At 44.1% G+C, this 23,411-nt stretch overlaps 1 pseudogene; it reads left to right on the top strand.

Annotated features, from left to right (window-relative positions):
* Window positions 1–20,070: 20,070 nt before the first annotated feature.
* Window positions 20,071–22,718, top strand: LOC101786632 (annotated as a pseudogene).
* The last annotated feature ends 693 nt before the right edge of the window (window positions 22,719–23,411 follow it).

The raw sequence follows: 23,411 nt of genomic DNA, 5'->3' as shown, positions 1-23,411 counted from the left end.
AAGCTAAAAAGCCTTGCATATCTAGGAGTTGGTGAAAGTAGCTATCACCTGTCGAGTCAGTCTTGCTGAGTATTAGTTGCTTAGCCTTGTTGTGGCTTAACTTTTCAAGTAATGTCAATAGTGTGGTTGTTGGCACCACTTGGCCTACCAAGCTCCCTCCGGGCTGGACAGTCGAGTGGGATCCTTCCTCGGACGGCAAGGGTAGGGATCATTGATGTCATGATCGGCTTCATCATGATATCATGTATCGACGTTTAGCTTCCGCTTGTTTTACTTCATCTTTGTTGAACCTTGCAAACTTGTTTGGATTTCAAAAACTATAATGTAATAAATTGTTGAACTTAGTTAATGTGATGGGAATATTGTAATCTCTGTGCTACTCACCTTCGTGTGAGCAATGCTTCTCGATCTTGAGTAAGTGGTTTATCAGATGAAATCCGACAGACGACTAAGTTGACTTGCTTAAAGTGCATGATCGCATGTCAGGCGACTTAAGTGCATTTTAGTCAGGTTAATTTGGGCGGTTCCGTCACAATCGCCTCTGGCACAAAAAATTTATAAACAAATGTGTTTTCATTTGGAATGGGAAGTATTGCTGATACAAGTTGCGTTGATAAGCTTTGTCGTGCAAACTTTTTTCATACTACTGGATTACAAAAGCCGATGATTGTAGTTATCGTCTCTAAGATAGCCGATATCTTGGGATATCGCCTCTAGAACAAAAATACAAAGTAGATACAAGAGGAAGCGCAAGTTTGATGAGAGGAGATATCCTTTTGTCCCAGCATCTTCAGAAGCTTGTTAGAGATGATAATGGAGGTACATCACGAGGATTCTTCTCGCATCGTGACCTCCTGGCTTCACAAAAGTGGCTGTGGAGGAAAGGAGCATCCTAGTCTATTTCACGAGAATTCTTTTAGCATCTGGTGGTCATGGGTCTTCGATGAGCTTCAAATATTATGAGTTTCCAGCCTACAAGTCCTATTCTTTGAGCCATAGTTCTTGGTGATGAAAGCGCCAACGTTGGTGGTCTATTTATAGCAAGATTGTTAGAGTGCAACCAAGGCAGTATAGAGAACTTGTGAGATATAGTGTCAAGAATCTTTCAGCTTTCACGGATCGCCAAGGTAATAGTGTTCTCATGAGGTTTGGCTTGGCCTAGAGTGGTAAGGATGATTCATTGCAACGGGTCAAGAAAAGTAAAGGTAGCATTGAAAGGTCGCTTTCAAAGGGCAAAATAATCGTGCATAAGTTATGGGCAGGTTCAAAGGGAGTTAATTGTTCTTTACAAGGCCCTTTCAATGGCCTGTACCGCACGCAGGTGGATCTGGTCAACATCGGCGATCAACTGCAGGTCTTCTTCCTCGGACCCTAAGATATCATTGACTTGCTGATGCTGACGACATACTTGGTTGATAGAAGCGGCCAGTTCTTTCTTCTTCTCCTGAATTGCAATGGGATAATCATTGAGCTGACCTTGAGCTTCTGCTATTGCTTCGTTCACCCAGTCAAGTTCGAGTATTAGCTGGTCTCTTTCAGTCTTCAAGGCCTTTAGACATTGCGCATCTGAGGAGAGACAGGCGTCAAGGCTGTCAATTTCTTGTTTCAATTCTTTGGCCTTCAACTTGACAGAGTTCAATTGAACATTGGCCTGACGATTAGCTTGTCTGTCGGCTATGCGCTTTTTGGCTCTTTGGACTTCGGAATAATGCAATACAATGAAGGCTGCAGGAGTCAATAATGTGATCATTTCATCAAGAAAATGAATCCTGATCTTTCTGAATAGCCTTTGTATCGGCTCAACATTCTCTAGGAGTACAGATGTGTCTTGTCGCAACAACTGTAGAATGGCTGATAGCACATCCCTTATGTTTGGATGATTCAGCACCGGATGGCTTGAACTAGTATCTTCCTCATCTGCAAATTCTTCTATAGTGAACGAGAAGAGATCTGACATTGGTGGATTGGTAGCCTGTGGATGAAACTGGTCAAATCAAAAATCAAATCTTCCGATTGGTTCAGACAATTTACATACCTGAACAAAGATTTCTTGTTGTTGGATGCCACGTTCAGGGTCTTCCTCATCGGTTGTGATTCTTGGCGATTGCGGAGCTGATGAAGGTGTTTCTGGCTGACTAATCCTTTCTTGAGCTGATGGTTCATCCTGCGAGTAAACATGGGTTAGAATATGTGTTGAATACAGAAGAATTGAGTTGCATGGATGAAGATATTAACAAGTTGATTTCTTGGATCGGCGATTGCTGTCGGCTCGGCACAGGTTGGTTTTCTGGGATTTCAATGTCCAACGGAGGAGTTGATACTAATGCCGATGTCGATGCCGGTTTTCTCATTAAAAGCTGATTAAAAGAGTCCATCAGTGCAAGACAAGGAGAAAATTATAAAGTGAAATTAGTATTATTGTACCGATGAAACCATTTTCTTCAATTGGAGGTGTGTTTCTTCCTGAGTTGTTGCTAGTTCTTCTGGAACTCTATCGGCTACGAGTTCTTGGATATCAGGAAGTGGTGAATTTGCTTGCTGTTGCCGATCAAATTCAGGGTGTTAGTAGAAACAGGAGATAGATGAACAAGAGTAGAGTAGATATTATACCTCTAAAGCTGATGGAGATCCAACTGGTGGTGTAGTGGCTTTGTCCTTCTTCCTCTTACTCAGCAGCTTGGATGGTAGCTTGTGCTTGCCTACTGCAGGAGCCTTGGGCAGATTAGATACTTGGGGGGCATCGGCTCCTAAGATTGGTTTAGAAGTAGAAGGACCACAAGAAATTTGCTTGCCACTCAAGCTCACAAGGGGAGCATCAACTTCATTTTCCTACCGAGAATATGGAATATTATCACAAGTCAGAGGAAAAGAAGGGAAATGAAGCAATAGGTCAAGAAGTTACCTCTGCATTAGATGATTCATAATCAGGGTAGAGCCTTTTGTAGTAATGAGCTACTGATCGGTTCATCAAATGGCTCTTCCATTCATTCCACCACTGGTCGAAGGATTCAGATGAAACTTCAATTCTAGTCTAGTGTTGCAGGTCAAATGGGGCTAGGAGTGAAATCAGAGCAGTCAGGCTTTCGTACTCTGAAGTGGTGGAGATTGTGTCATGTGCTTTCACTTTATCAATAAAAACTAAGTCGATTGGGACTTGACCAAATCCAAGCTGGCAAGCGAAGGCCAAGGAGTGATAGAATTCATAAGGAGTGTGAGATCGGCCATTGGCAAAAGTAGTTGGGAGAATACAAGGGATTGCATATGTTCTGAAAGCTATTTTGAACAGTTCATGTGGGCAAGATTTTGGAAAGATAGAGTGCTCTGGAAATTTGAACTGATCAAATGCATATGCACACCAGGTTGTGGTGTCTTCTCCAAAATCACAGTTTAAGAGCTTAAAGAAGCGGGATGTTTCTGACACCGATGGTGAACAGTCTGCGATTCATGATGATCCTTCTCCATAAGATTTACATCGGTGCTAGGATTCTTCTTCCCCTTCAGCATAATCAGTTGGGAAGGTACAGGAGAAGAGATTTATTCCTTCACCCTTGGCTATGTAAACGGTGAGGCAGAGCTAAAAAACCACCATGGGCCACCAGTCTTGATAATTTCGCCAGCTCTCAGTTTGATTGATGTCTGGTGCATCAAATGGTATACATATCCAAGCAGAAATTTTCCAAGGGGAAGCCTTTTGCTTTGGGGCAGTTGTTCTGCAAAGATCAGCATGTTTGTTATTGGGCTGATGGTGGATCCACAGACACAAACCTTTCTAGCCACATATTTAGAAAAAGGGCATGTTTTTCATTAGTGACTATGCCAGTTACCTTACTGTATGAGGAGATGTAACCAGACCAACCATTCATGTTTTTAGATTTGACCTTATAGGAGGGTTTAGTCTTTAGGCTGAAGGGGTCAATCATAGTGGTGACATCAAGACCTGTCAGCATAAACACGTCTAGTAGAGTCGGAGACATTGGGTTCTGATTGAATAGAAATGCATTCACAATATCGGACCAAAAATATGCAGTAGCTGCAAGAAGGGGTTCATTTTTTTCCATCTCAACTAGAGAGAGTTTGATACAATGGCTGATTTTGAAATCTTCCCAGTTTGTTTTCTTTTTAGCCGCTATGTGAATGTACCAATTTCTTCAACTAGAGATATTGCTTGGCCATGAGCGGAAGGTGCCTTTTCAGACTGACAGGTTCATTGTGGATTGCTTAAAAGGGATCCTCATAGTTTCAGCATTTATCAAATCTGTTGGATCTTCGCTACCCATGGATCCTAGGAAATAGAACGACTATGTATCGACTATGGGAATCAACAAATTGTTCTTAAGTTCCTACAAGGCGGGCAAGGATTGGAAAGAAATGAGGGTCTAGAATGTGATGGCTAGATTGGATCTAGAAAAGAGAAAATTGAACAGTAAAGCACATGGTACCTGCAGGATGGAAGAGACAGTCGCCATTGTTGATTTGAACTGTCTTGACGACAAGAGCTTGAAGATGGCGGAGCAATGGAGTAGTCGCCAGGCACGTGAAGGGAAAGATTCAATTTTTGGTTGCGGTGGTGATAAAAAGCTTCTGTCGGGTCGGTGAAGAAGACAAAGGGGACTAGAATGGTTATATAATGATCTTTGCAAGGTCAATCCTAAAAAATGGGGGGATATTATCGTAAAATATAGAAGATAAGATCATGATGGCGACAATGATTCTTTGATTTTGGAAGAATATCGGCTCAGGACCTGTGAAGGTGCTAATGACAGAAGAAAAATTTGGAATAAAATTGGGGGCATGTGTTGCCACCAGCTTTTGACCAGAGTCAACCGCTGTGGATAAGGTTCTGGCAACCAATGAAGGAGAGAGAAAGGCTTTGTTGATAAAGCCATGTTGACCAAGACCATCCGTAGTAGACTAGGGTTCTAGAAACCGATAGAAGACTTGATGGGTCCAATCCGAGAAGAAATCGACTCCACCAAATAAGGGAAAGCGTGGAGATTTATCTTTATTAGTTTTTAGAAATAGCTGTAATAGTTCATGTCGATTCAACTAGGATTTTAGCTTGCATCAGGATATAAATATAAACCCATGAGCCTTGTAAACAATGCCACGCCACCAAAACCCTAGGAGTAGGAGTAGAGTAGATTCGATGAGTTCCTTCTAGCGTGCAAGGCTGCATCAGCTTCGATCTCAGGCGAGCTTGTAAGTACCATCACCTGGTCATTACGACCTCTATCAGAACTTTCTAAGTTAAATCTTATATTTTGATATTGTTGTGTGGCTAGTTATCAAGTTATCTTAGATTGCAAATAGAACATTCTAGGCTTTTTCCAATATTCTGCTTATTTTCGACGTTGCTCAAGTTATCGAATAGCTTAGATCTGGTTAGGTTGTGTTCATTGCTCCCCAGCCTTGTTTAAACATTCACAGCTATCAGATCGTGTTGGCTGGTGGACTCTGCATGCCTTTACTGCTTTACATATGCTAGCTCCGATAGATCTTTACCCCTACTCCTCATATTGCTAACCATCAGGCCTCTGATGTCAGTGTGCTACCATTGAGAGCCGATGCTTCGGTTGGGTCTTATCCGTATCTCACAGAAGCATGAAGGCGTCATCGTGCCGATTGGGGCGCATGCGAGGCCTTATTGCCGCGAGGCTATCTGTTAAGATTAACAGGTTGAAGTTAATGCTCTCTCACCGTGTTACCTTGTCTAAGTTCAATTACACAATCATGACATTAATTAGACTTTGTTACCTTAATAGGCTTGTAAGCGGTAGGCGAGAGGTCTTTGGTGATTGTGCTCTAGCCTTTTACATTGTCAGATCGAGGTTAATGCCCTCTCACCCTCTCACTCGTATTGCCTTATCTAAGTTCAACACACTTATCAAGATATTAATTAAGATCTGTTAATTTATCTGGCTTGCGTACAGTCAGCATCGGCTGGTCCTCGTTGCTACGTTCTAATATTTGAAGTTAGTAGATTGATGTCAATGCCATCTCATTCGTGTTACCTTGTCTGAGTTCAATACATTTATCAAGATCTGATAAGTGTGTGGTTAACAAGAGCTCCCCTTTGATGGTTGTTGTGTTACAATACTTTATCTTAGCCCGTCGGCTGACATAGCTGATGGCACATGCCATTAATGTTTCATTTATTTACACTGCATTACATTAAATATCTATCTGTTGTGATGTTTATTCCAAGAACGCCTACCCATGAATTCGAGAGGCTTCACCGCCGATCAGCCCAAGAATTTAATTTTTACTTTGTCAATTTTCAGGTCAAATTGACTGGCACACCTTGCACCACTCGCCAGCCGATTTGGAGCCTGCACTGGAGTTAAGCAAATTTCCCAGGTCCTCTGTGTTGTTCAACGCAGAAGCCTGAGGTCCAGATTTTGCGTCAACACGGTCGAGATGGTGGGGGAGCGGAGGCGGCGAGGCGCCGCCGGAACCAAGCGGCGGTGGACCTCCGGTTGGACAGTGGTGGCGGTGGGAACGAGCACTGGCGACGAGGGGAGCGGTTGAGAAGACGGTGGCGGATCCAACAGCGGCGTCGCCGGAGACGGGCAAGGCTGCGGTGGAGGCAGGGGCGAACGACGGAGGTGACCTTGGACGACCGGCATGACAGCGAAGGGTGGAGAGAGGTAGGAGGAGGGAGGGGCGGTGGGGGAGGACGGGCCGTGCCAGCGAGGCAGCAAGCGACGTTGGGGTTTTGCGGATGAAGCAGCAGTCGAGTGGATAGGGGAAGGTTGTGGCTGTACGGGGTGGAGATGAGAAGGTTAGAGGACAATTGGATCTGGACTGTTTGTTTCAGATCGAATGGTCAGCAAATTCGAGTGTCGAAGGGGATTATTAGGCTTTTAGGATTTAGCAGCACAATTCGACGTGCCAGCGAGTTACAGCGAGGGGGAAGAGCTACATTAGATTCTCTATAGGATCTTGGTCGTTTAGGAACATTGAGTCCAGACAGCATGAATGCACGAGCATTAGACCCAACATACCCTCCCCTGTGTTTTTTTACAGTTAACCATCTTGCTAGTGGCAGACAAAGATCCATTGAGCTCCATTGGGCCACTGCATGGTGGAACCAAACTTACGCGTATATACACAGTTGCATTGCACGGCCATAAACTAAAACATGTTGGTAGTAATAAAATGATAACTGAATATAATAAAGCAAGTGATTATTAGATGTATGCATTGGCCATGAACTTCATGGCCGTCGGTCGATCCATCGGTCGAAGTGCTTATTAACATAAAGCAAATTGAGGCTGAAAAATAGTAAAAAAGATTCGCCCTATATTTGCTGCCGTTGAAGACTAATCCAAATAATCTATTATTGTGATAACTCAATTATCGACCAAACTGCAGAGCAGCGACTCACCAGCAATCAACACCACACGAGGATCGCGATCCATCCTCTCATTTGACTATAAACCAAAGCTAGCTTGATTACTGGATGAATTAAGAATCCATGATCTCGATCGATCTCCTCTCTCTCTCTCTCTCTCTCTCTCTCTCTCTCTCTCTCTCTCTCTCTCTCTCTCTCTCTCTCTCTCTCTCTCTCTCTCCTCTTCTCTTTTTTCCTTGTCTCCTGTGTTGATTAGTATTTCCTTAAAGTTGTGAAAGACTGGTCGATCTATGTGCATGATCCATTGGAGCCTACGTGTACTGTACACATTTGCATGCTCGTTATATTCAGTCAGAGAGAGAGAGAGAGGGAGGGAGACAGAGAAAGATGCATGGAAATGGAAGGGGCATCATGCATGCATGTCCCACGCGCGCGCACACACACACTGCACGGAAAAAGGCTCATGTGCCGACAATTAAAAAGGCTGCATGATTTGTCCAAATAATAGTGGCATCTCATAAAATAAAGCGCGGGCAATTATATTAGTTGTGTCGACGTCGTCATGGCCCGGCCGGGGTTCCCGCGCGAAAAGGGGGATCGTCTCTCTCGCGGCAGGATAATTGCATGCAAGAAAATCCTGCTCCTCTCTAGCTCCGGTTTAGTGATTGATCCATCCAGGCCTCTCTCTCTCTAGACCTCTCTCTTTCTCTCTCTGCTGTGGGTTTGTTTGACTTGACACTTGGAGTTAATTAGTCAATAAATCGTAAGTTGGTGGAGGGGCTTCGATCCATGGATCGATCATGCACGTCGCACTCTCCCTTTCTGTTGGCCGATCGATTTTACCGTGTCTCCCTTTTGTCAATTTAACCTCTTTTTATGGAATATAGGTGAAGTAGCTAGTCACCAATCCAAGATGAGGGGTTTTATTTATCAAAAAAGAAGAGCGCGGTGGGTCCACATGCATATATATGTGGACACCTTTGAAAAAATGAATTGATATATCTCGAGATTGACGGACCACATAGTCCTACCACTAAAAAAATAATTATTTGGATTATCCATTGGATATGTATATCTATATGTAGTATAAAGTTAGTTATCCATTGGATATGGGTGGGATTGGGGAGGGTAAGAAGTGGATAATAATTATTTGGATTTGGGTGTGAACAAGAGTAGGTTTGCCCGTACCTCCTAAGTGGCAGGGCCTAGGGCAAAGCCATGCATGCATGTATAATCTGTACACACCTCTCTACCTGCAGCCACTCTCCCCGTCCTTAGCAATACACCTCTGTTATACCGGCCAGGATCATGAGTCTACTGCTAAGTTATTAGGATGGGGATGTTGCAAGTCCTGACACTCGTCGAACAATTTTCATAACCACCCTATAGAACTAAATAGTGCTACAAATTCAAAGTAGCGCCTTTTGTATAGTGCATAATACACTATTCTAGCCCTAACAAGACGATGGCACCATTGAGTACGTCGAGCCATGAACTATACGGAAGAATAAAAAATTCTAATAGCAATTGCCACAGAATATATGAGGAAAATGTAATGACTTGTCTTGAGATCTATGAGACATGCATTAGGGAAAATAAAAATGGAGAATGATTGATGCAGTACACGTTCCTGCTAATATTCCAGCTAATGAATGTGGATTAGCACACACATGCATGCACATGCCGGAGATGGAAGGGCAGGCAGCGATAGGCCGGCCGGGGTAGGGATGGATGGCCCTGATGACGTCGTCTCCGTATACACATATCGCGATCGATCCGAGCTGAGGCCGGCCATGCAATATTGCGAGTGCACGTACCTTCTCCTCCTTCATTCGCAGCCTTAAGTTTCAAGGAAGCCGGCGATAGGTCCAGCCGATCGATGCAGCTCCATGGAGTGTGTTAGGGTTGGGAGCGAGCACCTCCCTGTCCTGTGCAATGCAAACAGGCCCCTCTTTTTCTCTCTCTCTCCACTTACCTCTGATGGGGACACCAAGGACAAAACGCTCCTTGCGCTGTCTGCTGCCATGCATGAATTGGATTATCGACTAAGTGTGGTCTCTCTCTCTCTCTCTCTCGATCTCTTTCTTTCTCTTTCTGTGGCTGAAAAGGGTGGGCCACAAGCAGGGCCTTGATGTCTCTTAGTACCATACCAAACAATCCAGCGACCTAATTCAGCTTTCGAGGTTGAATCAGAATCAAGAGCTCGATCTGGGTCCTATCCATTACGACAAAAACCCCTCGCTGTTCGGTCCTGAATGGAACCTAAAATGATGCGCGCGGAATTATAGCGAGTTCTCTTAATTTGGATGGTTTAATTGATGATGAGGTTGGTTAGTCCAGCACCTTCATTAATTCATTTGCTAAAAATAAAGATTTTTTTCTGGACTATTTGTTGGACAATTTTAGCTTGATGGGCTTTATGGAAGACAATGTATATCATTTTTTAAGATTACAAGGTGACACGCTACGTGAGTGCCCGACTTTATACCACACGCCTACAAATACAACTATTTAAAACACTTTGTACTGGGTGGTGTTGCGTGCTTAGGCATGTCCTAAAAAAATATACAGATACAGTGCCATGCATGTGCAGTGTATGAATAGCTGAATCGACGTACGTCCTAAATTTAGTTACTCATTTTCGGTGCTTGTTGGGTTACGATGATGACTTGGGAGTCGGTAGTACCTAGCTAGTCTAGCAATGTATCATCAACCCACATGACTAGCATGTACTAGTGTACTGCACAGTTTCAATAATCCATCCTACAGTACAATAAGACATGTACCTATATGATCGATTATTTGTCCAATGGATCGAGACACATACATCTTAGCTTGTACAAATCACTTATACACGACAACTTCAAACTAGTAGAAATAAAGCTTTTCTTGTGAGGGAAAATAGATAATCTATCCAAGCAAATTTCCTTTTTTTTCGTCACCTATCCTAATCCTTGGATCTTCATTATTGAATTATCGTAATTCTCTACCTCGGTATTTTACATAAAATTCCTATGCATAACACAAAGGCCCGTCCCAAGGCAAGCCATGTTGCCCATTTTTTCCTGCCTACCACAGAACACCTCCCTTGTCCTGACCCTAAGCAATGTCTAGGTCTGATTGAAAACTCCTCCCTCTAGCTTGCTACTTGCTAGCACTGCACGAACCCCCCTTTTCTCTCCTTCATCCCTCCAATATGCTTCCTTGCCAACACCAAACATACCTCCACCCTGACAACCATGCCTCTACCACCTTAGACATCCCTCCAAGGCTAACCTCAACCTTATAGGAGATAAAGAAGACACTAGTGAATAAAATTCACAAAGAGATAAATAGTTTAATTTTCTAACTATTGAAGAATAAGTATCCAAAAGAAAATCAGATAGTTTGCCCTTCGTTTTATCATACATAAAACTATAGCATAGTAGTCCCTGTCAGTAAATAGTTGCAATACTAATAATTAAATTTGATGTCCAGACAAGCAATGATGCGATACTAATAATTAAATTTAATAATTAAATTCCCTGTCACCTCTGTAGTTTTCATCTAGAAGAATATATCACACATAAATTGCATAATGATGAATTTTTCTTTTATGGCAAAATCTTATTTTCGCCCGCTCCGATTTCTCTAAAGACCGTGGTGTTCCACCATCTTTTCCTTCAAATGGTGCGATGTCTCGCTGACGGTGACGACACTTAGATATTTCCTTTATGTAAAATACAAGAATGTCATGAGTAGATCTCTTCAGCTTTAACTGTGCCTTTACTTGCATATCGTTTGCTCTAAAGTTATACATGAAAGAAAGATTATTTTACAAACTTGCTATTTGGGTTATATCCTGGTGTTGAGCATATTTGTTTCCAATCGTGCCAATGTACCGTGCCCGGCCCACAAGCAAATAAAGGTGAGGAAATTGATACTGACTTCCCCTTAACTCTGTGGAGCAGAGTTCCTGTAGCACTTTTTCTCTCCGGAGACCAGAGAGAAATATAAAGGGAAGAGTTCATTACCATATATAATAGTCATCTTAAAAACTCAAAACTGTGATTTTTGTCTGCTTAAACACTGGAAAATCTAATTGAAAATCAGTACAAACGAAGTATTGATTCTTCGGTCGAATAGCATGTTGCCATCATTTCTCCATCTACCGATTGATGGGTAGGGACGGAAGGTTTGATCAGCTATCGATCGGTGAAAGCTCAAAAAGGATAAAAGCGCACATATATTATACTCTTTTCTTTTGGTCTACAGGAATGGTGTTCGTTGAGGTGCTTAATCAATGTCTCCCCAACTAATCGGGTCGTGTTATGTGATAATTTGATTCCTATGTGGCCGTCGTTGTCACGATTATTAGTGCCTTGTGTTGCCCACGGAAGGGGGAAAACGTCGTCTAGTTCTCTAGCTACTAGCTCCAGCTCCACAGCGCACTCCATGTGAATGCATATGACGCCGTCTATATACATATGCTTACCTCATGCGCACATATACAATCATTTATTTATCTCCAATTTTATTTATTTGCTGTTTTATAGATGATGAGTTCTCTAATATAATTCATTCCCTTTCAAGTTTTTGCAAAGAAAAAAAAGTCATTCCCTTTCCAGGACTACCTAGCGCGCGCACATCAGGTTGATGTGTCCACTTCTGCAGTTTGTACTGTATTGAAATCATCAATTCATAATTCCCTGCAAAAAATAAAAGAAATCATCACATCATAAGAACTTTGACAGGTATTTGGGACAAACTTTATTACCGTGTTTATTGTAAAAGTATTTTTTTTAATTTGATACCATTTTCAAACATCCATATTCAACATGTAAAAAGTAACTTATAATCAAAATTTCTCAATAATTGACTTCAAACAACCCAAGTTATCACTTATTTGTACGGGGGAGTATATATGTCTAGGCAAAAAAAAGAAACTGACTTAGACATGCGTAATTATTTCATACAAAAAAGTTAGCCGTGTGTATTTTTCTGAAATATAGCTAACAATATATCCAAGAAAAAATAGATAGGCAGATGGATAAGTGTAACAGTACTTAATTAGTATACTGATCAAATGTGTGAACAATGTTGCATATTGAAGAGACAGAGCTAGTAGAGACAGAGATACACACAGCATAATGTAAGAAAAAGACATAGTATTTAATATTATACACATAGTATTTAATATTATACCAACATTGTCAAAGAAATTGCGACAACAGACTATAGGGGGACTACCTTTGGCGAGGGAGAAGAGCTCTAATCTTTAATTTGTTGGTCCAGTTCTTGTCATAAATTAAGAGCACTTGACTTGAGGGCTCTCCATAGTGATGCTTAAACTGATCGTGTCCCGAGTTAAATACACAAAAAACCAAACTATGTTTAGGAGGTACAGCTGCACTAGTCCTCCTGCGCCACCATGTGTCGGGGATCGCCAAAAATTCAATTACCCTCAAACGTCGGTAGCGGGTCCCAAGCTTAACCTTGCAAGTTGTGTGTCAACAACAAGAAAAGCAGAACCCCAATAACCTCGCAAGTTGTGTGCCGGCAGCAAGGAAAGTGTAACCCATTTAACCTCGCAGGTTCTGAGGATGCACCTCGAAGTGATAAATATCGTATCCTTGTATTGCCTCTGCCCCTGGAAGGACTCGAGGGTAGTAATTGGGAGCAACAATAACTAACTCCCATTGGGTTAACCCTCGAGTGTTCGGAGTCGGTTCCGAGCATCGAGCTTTCATCTCTTTACTCTTTACTTAGGAATGATGCTCGCGGAAGAACTGTGCGAGGTTAAGACCTCTCATCAAGACTTAACGAAGCAGGAGCCTCGAGGCTAGGCATTCGGCTCAGGGCGTGGATGAAGCCTCGAGGCTGGACAATCGGCTCAGAATGAAGATGAAGTCCTGAGGTTAGAGAGCGGAAGGCGTAGAAAGCGTGATCACGTGAAGAAGTTCAATTTGTACACGTGTTCCTCAATGACCTTTATGTACAGCGTATCCTACAATGACCTTTATGTACAGCGTATCCTAGGAATATAGTGGTTGAGTAAGGACACTTTCGGAATGTAAAGTAGGTCATGGATCACTATAAAAGGGGAGCTCTACCCCGTTGTAAAGGGAGATCACTTTTTCCAATTGAGAAGTGAACTTTATTTCCGTTGTAACCCTAAATCTATTCGGTGTCAAATTCCTTTGAGACCAACACCATGGATCCAATCCAGGTTTGACATTCTGTGTGTTTCAATTATGCGGCTATTTAGTGGTACGTGATGTGCCGGCAGATAGTAGAGTATCATATATTTGCATTGACTTCATACATCTTAAGATTTGTCAGCTTATTCTCCTTTATTAGTCATGCATAGGTACGAGTGTGTGCGTGCGTGTGTTGACATGTGTGTGTGGGCGTGAGAGAGAGAGCGTCGGTGTTTATATGTACCTTAGGAAAGAAACACGCTTTTATTTAAGTAATATATGCTACTACTATGTGTATGTTACAAAATATCTTCCTATCAATAGTACTATCTCCATTCTAAATTATAGGTTGTTTTAGCTTTTCTAGATGCATAGATATTATTATGCATCTAGACATAGAGTATATCTAAGTGCATAGCAAACTCTATGAATCTAAAAAGCTAAAACAACAAAGATGTCTTAGATTTTTCTTATTATATGCACTTCACGAGAGAAGGCATGCCATGACTCAAAAGATACCAACAACTGGTGCATGTGCACAAGTTTGTTGTGTTTTTCTTTTCAGTCGCAAGCCCATTTGTATATTTAGCATCTTCTAACTGTGTGAAAGGCTTGCAGCTAAACCTAGCTCTGTACTCGCACCATGGCCTCACCCAATTTGACTTTGCAGGAATGTAGTGGTTGGCACGTTGCCTCATGCACCCCATCCATGCATGATGCATGCGTTCTTATCCCCCTCCGATCCCTCAGCAACTAACTGCTGCCTGCAGCTTCTTTCTTCCCATCCCCAGCTGAAAATTGCCACGGCACCTAATGATGATCGAAAAAAGATCACACACACACGTGTGTGTGTGTGGTGTGTGCCCTGCACATTGATGATCAATTTCTACCTGCCTATCTGTCGATCTGGTAGTTTGTTATCCACATCATTCATCGATGATCTAGGTCACCACAGGGTGGTGTAGTACAAAAAGTCCTTGAAGATCCATTCAATTCATTCAGATGCATGAACTGTGAGTGTGTGATCTGGTCATCGGATCACTGCACATCGGGTTGTTGCAGCAGGGAAATAAAAAGGTCACGTTTCCACTTTTTTGCAATCCTTCCCATAAGTGTTGTGTAGCCTGCCCAACTATCGAGCCTATAGCATGATTCAACAATTCGACCGTGCACGTACGCATGACACAATGCAATTAAACTTGTAGCATTATTCAGAGCTGGAGACCATAAAACACCCATGGTGCACAATGCATGGAGAAATGGTCGTCATGATGCTGTGCAGTGGCTATCCATAGCAATGCAGCAAACTTGTCAGGTGTACGTTAATGGCTGATGTGCGTACAGGCAAGCGCCACGTAGTTGTCACTTGTCAGTACGTCGTGGATAACAAAGAAGTGGCTAGAATCCACATGCATCTCATGAACATTCTTCTGCTACCAAGGTGTATGTGCTCTACAGATCATGCAAGCCGGCAGCGCAAAAGCCAGCCGGGTCGATCTGTCGATGGCGATGCGCACAAGACCATGGCCAGGCCATATGACCCATATCCACAATGGATCGTCGATCAATCGATCGGGCTGTGATGGGCATGGAAGAGGATCTTCTGTAGTACTGCTCTCTGCAGTTAGGTTACTGACGTGTGGGTTCGGATCCACGTGCCATTCACTCAACTACAAGTGCAGCTACGAGTCTCGCTGGATGGGCACGTAGTCATGTACACGTCACTGATTGGGCAATCGAGCATTGCTGGCCTCGAAACCAACAAGTCAGCTCATAGCACCATAGCTACCACGGCAGAAAAATGGGCATGCATATGCATGGGGCCATGGCACTTTCGCCTGTCCTGCCCTGCCCCAGACAACTGGAGTGTTTACCATTTTGTTTCCCAAAAAGCTTTAGGGCCTCTTTGGCACGGCTTATTTCGGCTTTGGCTTCATCTATTTCACGCAAATCGAGACACTGTAGCGTGAAGCCGTTTTGTAAGTCGGGCCTAAAATGAACTAAAAGTCGGGTGAAGCCAGTTTTTTAGCTTCACCGACTTTGGCTTCACCAGTGAAGCTGTTTTGGGATGAGCGGTGCCAAAGGGGCCTTAGCCTTTAGGTCACTTTGAGAGCAGCTCGATGGTCATCATCCAAAGCACGCATCCATCCATCCATGCAAACCTTGGACTGACAGATGGCACTCATCACTAACCTTTGGTACGGTGTGGCCAACACAAGTCAGAAGGTGTCGATCTGTCGGTTCATGCATATGTAATCGACAGATTTTTTTTTCTGCAGGTTGATTTAGACTTCAGAGCAAGGATGTATAGTAGTCGACTGATGGAAGTTTCTCTGAAACAAACCTACCTGAAACTGAAAGAGTGGTTCAGCTTTTGGCTTTTGCTTTGCATCGCACGGCGCGTGCAGTGTGTAAACCGGGTCAGATTCCATTGACAAATGTATTCACATCTGCATCTCTGCATGTGCTTCTGCTTCACTTCATTCCAAATCCCAGGTGCCAAGTGTCGCCAAGAACAGCCAGCAAAGATTCGATCATCGCAGATAGGATAACAGAGAGATCGTCTGCAGCAGCAGTAGATCAGCAGTGAGTGGACGATGCCATGCCATCGATCGCAGTCAGTGTCCGATCGATCTGCCGAATCGTTCGCGCGCGGCCGAGAAAAAGCTACGAAACGGCTCGCATCTCGCATCATCCGCATGCACGGACGCATGGCTGGGTGTCGATCGGATCGTCTTCGTCGTCCCCGACAGCGCATAGTGCGTGGTTTCTCATCACGCTTTAATCCCCGTCCCGTCGATTCCAAGGAGAGCTAGGGAGGTCGCAAAGTCAAAACCATGTGCCAATCCGGCAACTAAGCCCTGCAAAAAGATTTGCCAATCGGTTTAATTAGTCTACCCTTATTAAATGTCATTGACAGCGACGACGACGACGATGATGGCGATGATGGCGACCACGAGAGGTGCAGCCATGGACGACGTCTCAACTGTTTGTACTCGACGCCATGAACGCGCACGTTTACGGCGTACGATTACGTATTTACATATATACAGATCATTTCCGTGAATTGCTACAGGAAGCATCGTAGCTAGCGCTCCTACTCCGGCGCCGGCGACCACGCCCACCGCCCGGCCGCGCACCCGTCGAGGATGAGCCAGCCGACGACGCCGTCGTCTGTGGCAGCGCCCGCCGCCGCCCTGCCGACCGCCAGTGCGCGGAACTCGCTGGCGCGCATCCGCACGGTGACCCGCTGGCCGGGCGGCACCTCGGACGGCGGCGGCGTCCACGGGTGCACCGCCGCCGCGCTCGTCGTTAGCACCTTCCTGCTGAAGCAGGACGACTTGGACGCGCAGCTCCCCATGGATGCTCAGCTCAGCACCTTCCTGCTCGATCTCTGACGAACTGTAAATAAAACTGTTGAACTTGTAGGTGACACAATCATGCATCGATCTGAGCGTGTATGTATATATAGCGTTGGCATGTCGATGAAGCTAGCTGGTTGAGATTTGTTGCTGGTCAGAGTCGGCATGCAGGCGCAGAAGCAAAGCGAGCGGCAAGCAACCAATGCAAGCAGAAAGGCCGGCGTGAGGTTGGACAAGCGTCAAGAGATCGGCGACGAGTTGATGATGGGTGGCTTCAGACGGCAAGAAACATGCAAGAATCTAAGCTCTGTGACTGCTTATTCCAAGGAATCCATCGACGCACGACATCTCTGTGTGTGTGTGTGACAGTCTGCAGCAAGTCCTCTCAAGTCAAAACACTAGATTCATGAAGCAATAAGAGATCACTTAGAACAGGATCACAAAAGATTAATTTTTTCAGCTAGCTGCAGATGAGTGCGAGTGCTTTTCTGTGGCCATGCCTTGGGAGAGTAGCAAACTGTGGTGTGCAAGCAACAACGAACGAACCTCCTCTGGCCTGCTGAGATATGTGTGCGTGCAGGGATGCATGGGTCATGGGCCACAACGCCACATTGCTTTGCCGGGTTTGTGGGGGCGTATGGCGACGTCTGAATACATATGCCGTCGCCGTTGCATTCAAGTGGGTTCATACATGCACAACGGCCTGGCTTATCTGAACGTGCACTCACTTTTTGCCTAGTTTTGTTCTTTTCATTTTTGGAAGGAATAAAGCTTTTGGCTAGTTTAGTGGTAGCTAGAGACCATACCCTCACAGTAGATGCTGATGTGGCCATCCCGGTCGAGACCATACCCTCACAGTAGATGCTGATGTGGCCATCCCGGTCATCAAAATAAACGAGTATGTTGTCTACATAGGCAAAACCAGTCTCAGGTCCTGTTTGTTTGAGTTTCCTAGCAGTTTCTCAGCGTGAAAAGTCAGAAGTTCAAACAAACAGCAAAGTTCTTGTGCAGCTTTCAGAAAGCTAGAAGCTCAGAAAAGCTAAGTTTATATGAAAAGCTGAAAAGTAGCGTTTTGAGTGCAGGAAGCTAAACATATCTTCTAAAAGAAGATAGTATTAGTTTTTCAGAAAAAAAGCCAGCAGCAGCTTTTCATAAAAATTTAAAAGCTGCAGCTCAAACAAACAGGACCTTAGTTGAGTGACAACGCCGAAAAATGAGCTGGTTTTGAAAAAACTTACGGGTTAATTAAATGGACAATTAAGGAGTTTTGTGGACTTTGGCCGCACTTTGATGGATTAATTAGGACTTTTTCCTAAATTGATCCGGTGTAGAACTGGCTAGTAATGGGTTTATGGAGAAAAGTATTTGAGAGCTGGTACTGGCAGCCCTGGTAGTGTGTTGGCATGGCGTAGTGGGCGGTAGGGGCAGCAAGCACCGGCGGTGGCAGAGTGTGGACCTGCGCGTGCCGTGCCAAAAAGATCTTCTCTCTTTCTTTCTCTATCAAAAGGCAATCCAATTTCCTCCAAAAAGGATAAAAGTACAGATAAACCATAAAAAGGAAGAATTCACCAGATCCAAGAGCCTCTGAAAATTCGCTGGCACATCTGGATCGGATTTTACTATACATTGCCACATTGTCCCTTTTTCTCAGCACCCAGGTCGGCCGGAGGAGGCCAAAAGCTGCGGTGCCCCGGGCCGGCGCTGCTGCCGAATCTGCCGGCGCGGCGGTCCCTCCGGTCCCGGTCTCCACTTCCATTCACCTCGACATGCCAAAAATCTGTCAGTATACCAGGTAGTACTACTACTCAGTCGCCAGGCTATTTTCCAACAAATGAAATTCAATTCAATTCAACAGCCTACCCTGATTGATGGAGATGTGTTTACGCACCCTGGCACAAGGGGAAAAGCCTATATATTCTCCCGCCACCCCCGTTCCTTTTCCCAGCCCATCCCGGCCCAGCCCGACATCTGTTCTTGACCCAAGCTGGCCCTCCCTCGGCCAGTGCCACTACGGAACTTGTGTCTCGTATGGTAACGAAAAAATTACAGTGTGGCATAATATCCATTATTCACCATCATATTAGAAAGTGTCCCATTATGTTTTTTCTCAGCTAGTGTCCACGTGGAAATATGGATATACGAGTGCAGAGCAACATATATATGAGAAATTATCGCTCCTCAAAAGAAAAGCCGCATCACAAAATTAACTAAATATTCTTAAAAATCTGTCACATGTGGAGATCCAGTACCGGGCTACCAGTATTGAGCCCGATTCAACCTAGTTCAAAATCATATAATATTACGTCACATTTGATCTTAATGCCTTCACGATCCAATTCAGCCCTATCTAGTTTAAAATCATATAATATTACGATCCGACCCTTATTGAGCTCGATTCTTAAATTTGCTAAGCTAAATTAGAGGGCCCTCTGCCACCCCTAGCTAACAGCGAATGGTCACATAAGTATGGATCGAATTGAGGACGATAAACACTAGTCGAAGTGATTGACATTTGAATGCTCGGTGCACAGGGACAGTGCATAGCACATTTGTTCAGATTAATTAAAGAGTAAAATTTGCAAGTGCAAATTAGACTAGGATATATAATGTTCTTTTCAGTTTGCCAAGAAAAGGAAGCAAAGCAATCACGTTCAACACTTTTACATATGGACCCCTTACATAAAATCTATTTCAACGTGAAGAAGATAAATTCAGGATATTTTGAAAAAAAACCCTCTCAGACGCTTTTGCGAAGTACCCCTCGCAGTACTAGCTCCCCTCGTTCCTTTCTCTCACTTCTCGCCGCCACTGCTGCCGCTTCTCGCTGCTCATCGCGCGCGACGGCTGCGGGTCCGGCAGGGCTCTCCACTGGCTTCCTGCCCCGACGCAAGGCCTGCTGCGGTGCGCGCTTGTTGCTCCTGTAGCTATTTGGCTGGCTGTGACGCGGGGGCGAGGGAGTGGGCGGCGGTGTCGGGGGCGGGAGGCGTGGCGTCGCCATACACTTCTCGCATCCTCCTCCGTGCGCGGCCGACGCCCGGCGCCCACGAGTCTGCTCGATCTGTCAGATCCGAGCCCCATCCTAGTATGAAGTCTGAACCGCGCTAGAATTTGCCAGGTTTCGGTACGGACCTAGGGTTTGCCGCAGAATCTCGCGTGGGGCTCGTTCAATTCGCCTATGGCCGCTGGGCGCCACGAAGGGTACATGGACTACGAGACGAGGGAACGGGAGGTCGATAGGGAGGCTAGGAGCAAGGAGCAGCAGCACCACCATCTTGGCGGTCGCCGCCCCGACGGCAGCCGCAGCAAGGGTGGCAAGGACGTCGCCAACGGCCACGATCGCCGCCGCTCACCCCCACCTAGGAGACACCTTGTAAGTAGGCTTGGTGACCGTGAGCCTGGCGAGGTGCTGAGCGGCAGTGCGTCTGATGACTCCAGTGGGAGGCCGCATGGAGGAAGGAGGGAGAATGGCATTCCCAGTTCTAGCAGGGAGGGCAAGTCTACAGCGGTAGGTGCAGCGGCCTTGTCGCTGAGCAAGAAGAGGAAATTCTCACCTATAATTTGGGACAGGGATAGCCTAAAGCCACCACATTCTGATGCAGGAAGGGGCAAGAAAGTGGTAGAATATGTGCCCGCTGAGCTCCCTCCGCCTTCGCCGTTGCCTCCGAAAGATCATGTCCCAGTGAGATTAGCTGGGGAGAAGTCACCTATGGATGTGGAGCCTACTGTAGGTACAGAGAGTGCTGAGCTGCTGGAACATGAGGAGAATAAGGTGGCAGAGGAGGAAAAGGAGTATCTAACAGCAAGGAATATATCAGCTTCAAGATGGGTTGATGCTAATGACGATGAGAAAGATGGTGCGGCACCAATGAAGAAGAAAAGCGCATCACCTGCAGACTCCTCTGTGCCGAGCCAGTGGAAAAGGGCAAGCCCAGAACTTGGTGAGGTTGTGGTCAGTGATATATATAGAGGAAGGACCATGTCTAGGTCATCTAACTCAGGGAGAATGGGTAATGATGAGAAAGAAGATTTTGGTGTAGATGAAGATGACTATATTGATGTCGACAGGGGGCAGGCTACTGACAGTGATGCACGAAATAGAATGTCAGATACTGACTCAGAGGATGAAGCGCGCAGACCTGAAACCCCTAAACCAGTGAAGGCACCACATAGGTGTATCAATATGCTTCAAGGTTGCAGAAGTGTTGATGAGTTTGAGAGGCTCAACAAAATTAATGAGGGCACATATGGTGTTGTATATAGAGCAAGGGATAAGAAGACAAATGAAATTGTTGCGCTGAAGAAGGTAAGATGGAGAAGGAGCGAGAAGGTTTTGCATTAACCTCTCTAAGGGAAATAAATATCCTCTTGTCTTTCCACCATCCTTCGATTGTGGATGTTAAGGAAGTAGTAGTTGGAAGTAGTCTAGATAGCATTTTTATGGTTATGGAGTACATGGAACATGACCTAAAAGGTGTCATGGAGACAATGAAACAGCCATATACCCAAAATGAGGTCAAATGTTTGATGCTTCAACTGTTAGAGGGTCTAAAGTATCTACATGACAATTGGGTACTTCATAGGTAATTATTGTTTACCTTTATTTTTGTTTGCATATGTAGAATCTGCTATTGTGTTGCTGATATGCACCCACCATTACTTCAGGGATCTGAAGACCTCAAATCTTTTGTTAAATAACCGCGGTGAGTTGAAAATTTGTGATTTTGTACTTTCTCATCAATATGGGAGCCCACTAAAACCTTATACTCAACTAGTTGTGACTTTGTGGTACAGGTAGGTCATCGGCCAACATCAGATTCCTCATCGGTGTTTTGATTTTCTTCTAAAGTTATTCATTGAGAGTTTTGTTTGGTCAACCAAGGACTCACCTTTATTGCTCCTTGTGGCTACAAGGCCCCAGAACTATTGCTAGGAACGAAGGAGTATTCTACAGCTATTGATATGTGGTCCGTGGGTTGTATAATGGCGGAGCTTCTGGACAAAAAACCATTATTCAATGAAAAAATAGAGTATGAATAGCTAGATAAGGTATTTAATTTGTCCTGATCTCCTATAATCCTGCAGCTCTTGATATAACTTTTGTTTGTTGGTATCTCATGTTGAAGCTACTTCTTTGGCAGATATTTAGAAAACTTGGCACACCTAATGAGAAGATTTGGCCTGGCTATGCCAAATTACCCGGTGTGAAAGTTAATTTTGTCAAACAACCGTAAGTGTCTCTACATTTGTACTTTTTTTCTTTTATTGATATTTTGCTGTGTGCATTTTTTGTTTGACAGTATCGATTTTTTGGTCTTCTCAGGTATAACAGGTTAAGGGATAAGTTCCCAGCTGCATCTTTTTCTGGACGACAGATCCTGTCTGAAGTTGGTTTTGATCTGTTGAACAATCTGCTAACTTATGACCCTGATAAGGTCCAATTCATAATCTCCAATTGGCATTTAATCATGTGTTGTATTCTCATCATGCATACTTGTTTGAGCGCACTTGTTTCTCTCATACAGCATATATCGATAGATGATGCTCTGAAGCACAAATGGTTCTCTGAAGTTCCTCTTCCTAAATCCAAGGATTTCATGCCAACATTCCCTACACTTAATGAACTGGACGGGTAATTTTAAGTCACGTTTTCCACTTTGACGTAATGTTACATGGTTCTATTTCATACAGCAAAAATTGATTTCATATAATTTTAGTAAAATACACGGGCATATCAAACGGTACCTGAAGAGTCCTGACCCTCTAGAAGAGCAACATTTGAAAGAACTACAAGGGAACATAGGCAACCGTAGACTTTTTGGCTGAACTAGAACCACTTGCTTGGGTTCCTACTAGTAAACTGTTATACTTCACCCTGGATCAGTGAGATCAGATCTCTTCTGAGGTGAGATGTGCCATGGACATTAAGTATCACATCTTCTCGGTGTCTAGCAGCAACTCATAGTGTTCTTTAGCAGGCTTGGTGCCAGTTTAAGTGGATAAAGTTTCTCCTTATGGGCCATCATAGAAATTTTGTCACAGGAATTAACACTCCATCCAGATTGATCCTAAAAGCAAATATAATCTGCCTACTTCAAAATGTGTGGTGCGTTGGCTTTTATTTGGTTACACCAGTTTCACATTTGGAATTCAAACTTTTGTATGTCAAATATTCCAGATTGGTACGTTGTAAACAATGTTCAGAGCATTGGATTAAAATGAAGCATCATCATTATTGTTATTCTTTATGCTCCTCGTGCCTTTTCTTTTGATCTTTGCATTTTGTTTGCAAGAGACGAAAGAAGCGCAGGGGAAGGATGTCTTTCGCTTTTCACCAAATCACCAGGAAATCAATGGACATTAATACAACTTGGAAAGTAATATGTTCAAAAGCCAATTGCTACAAGTGATGTATTGTTGACTATAACCTAATGTTCATGGAACTTATCTTTGTTCCTGAAAGATCAGTCATATTTGTATAAAATGTGTGATCTCTTAAGACTATTTAGGTGAACAGAC

The sequence above is a fragment of the Setaria italica genome, chromosome VI, assembly GCF_000263155.2.
Source record: "Setaria italica strain Yugu1 chromosome VI, Setaria_italica_v2.0, whole genome shotgun sequence".
In the NCBI taxonomy this organism is placed as follows: Eukaryota; Viridiplantae; Streptophyta; class Magnoliopsida; order Poales; family Poaceae; genus Setaria; species Setaria italica.
Note: the sequence above shows the minus strand (reverse complement) of the source record. Positions and strands in the feature narration are given on the sequence as shown.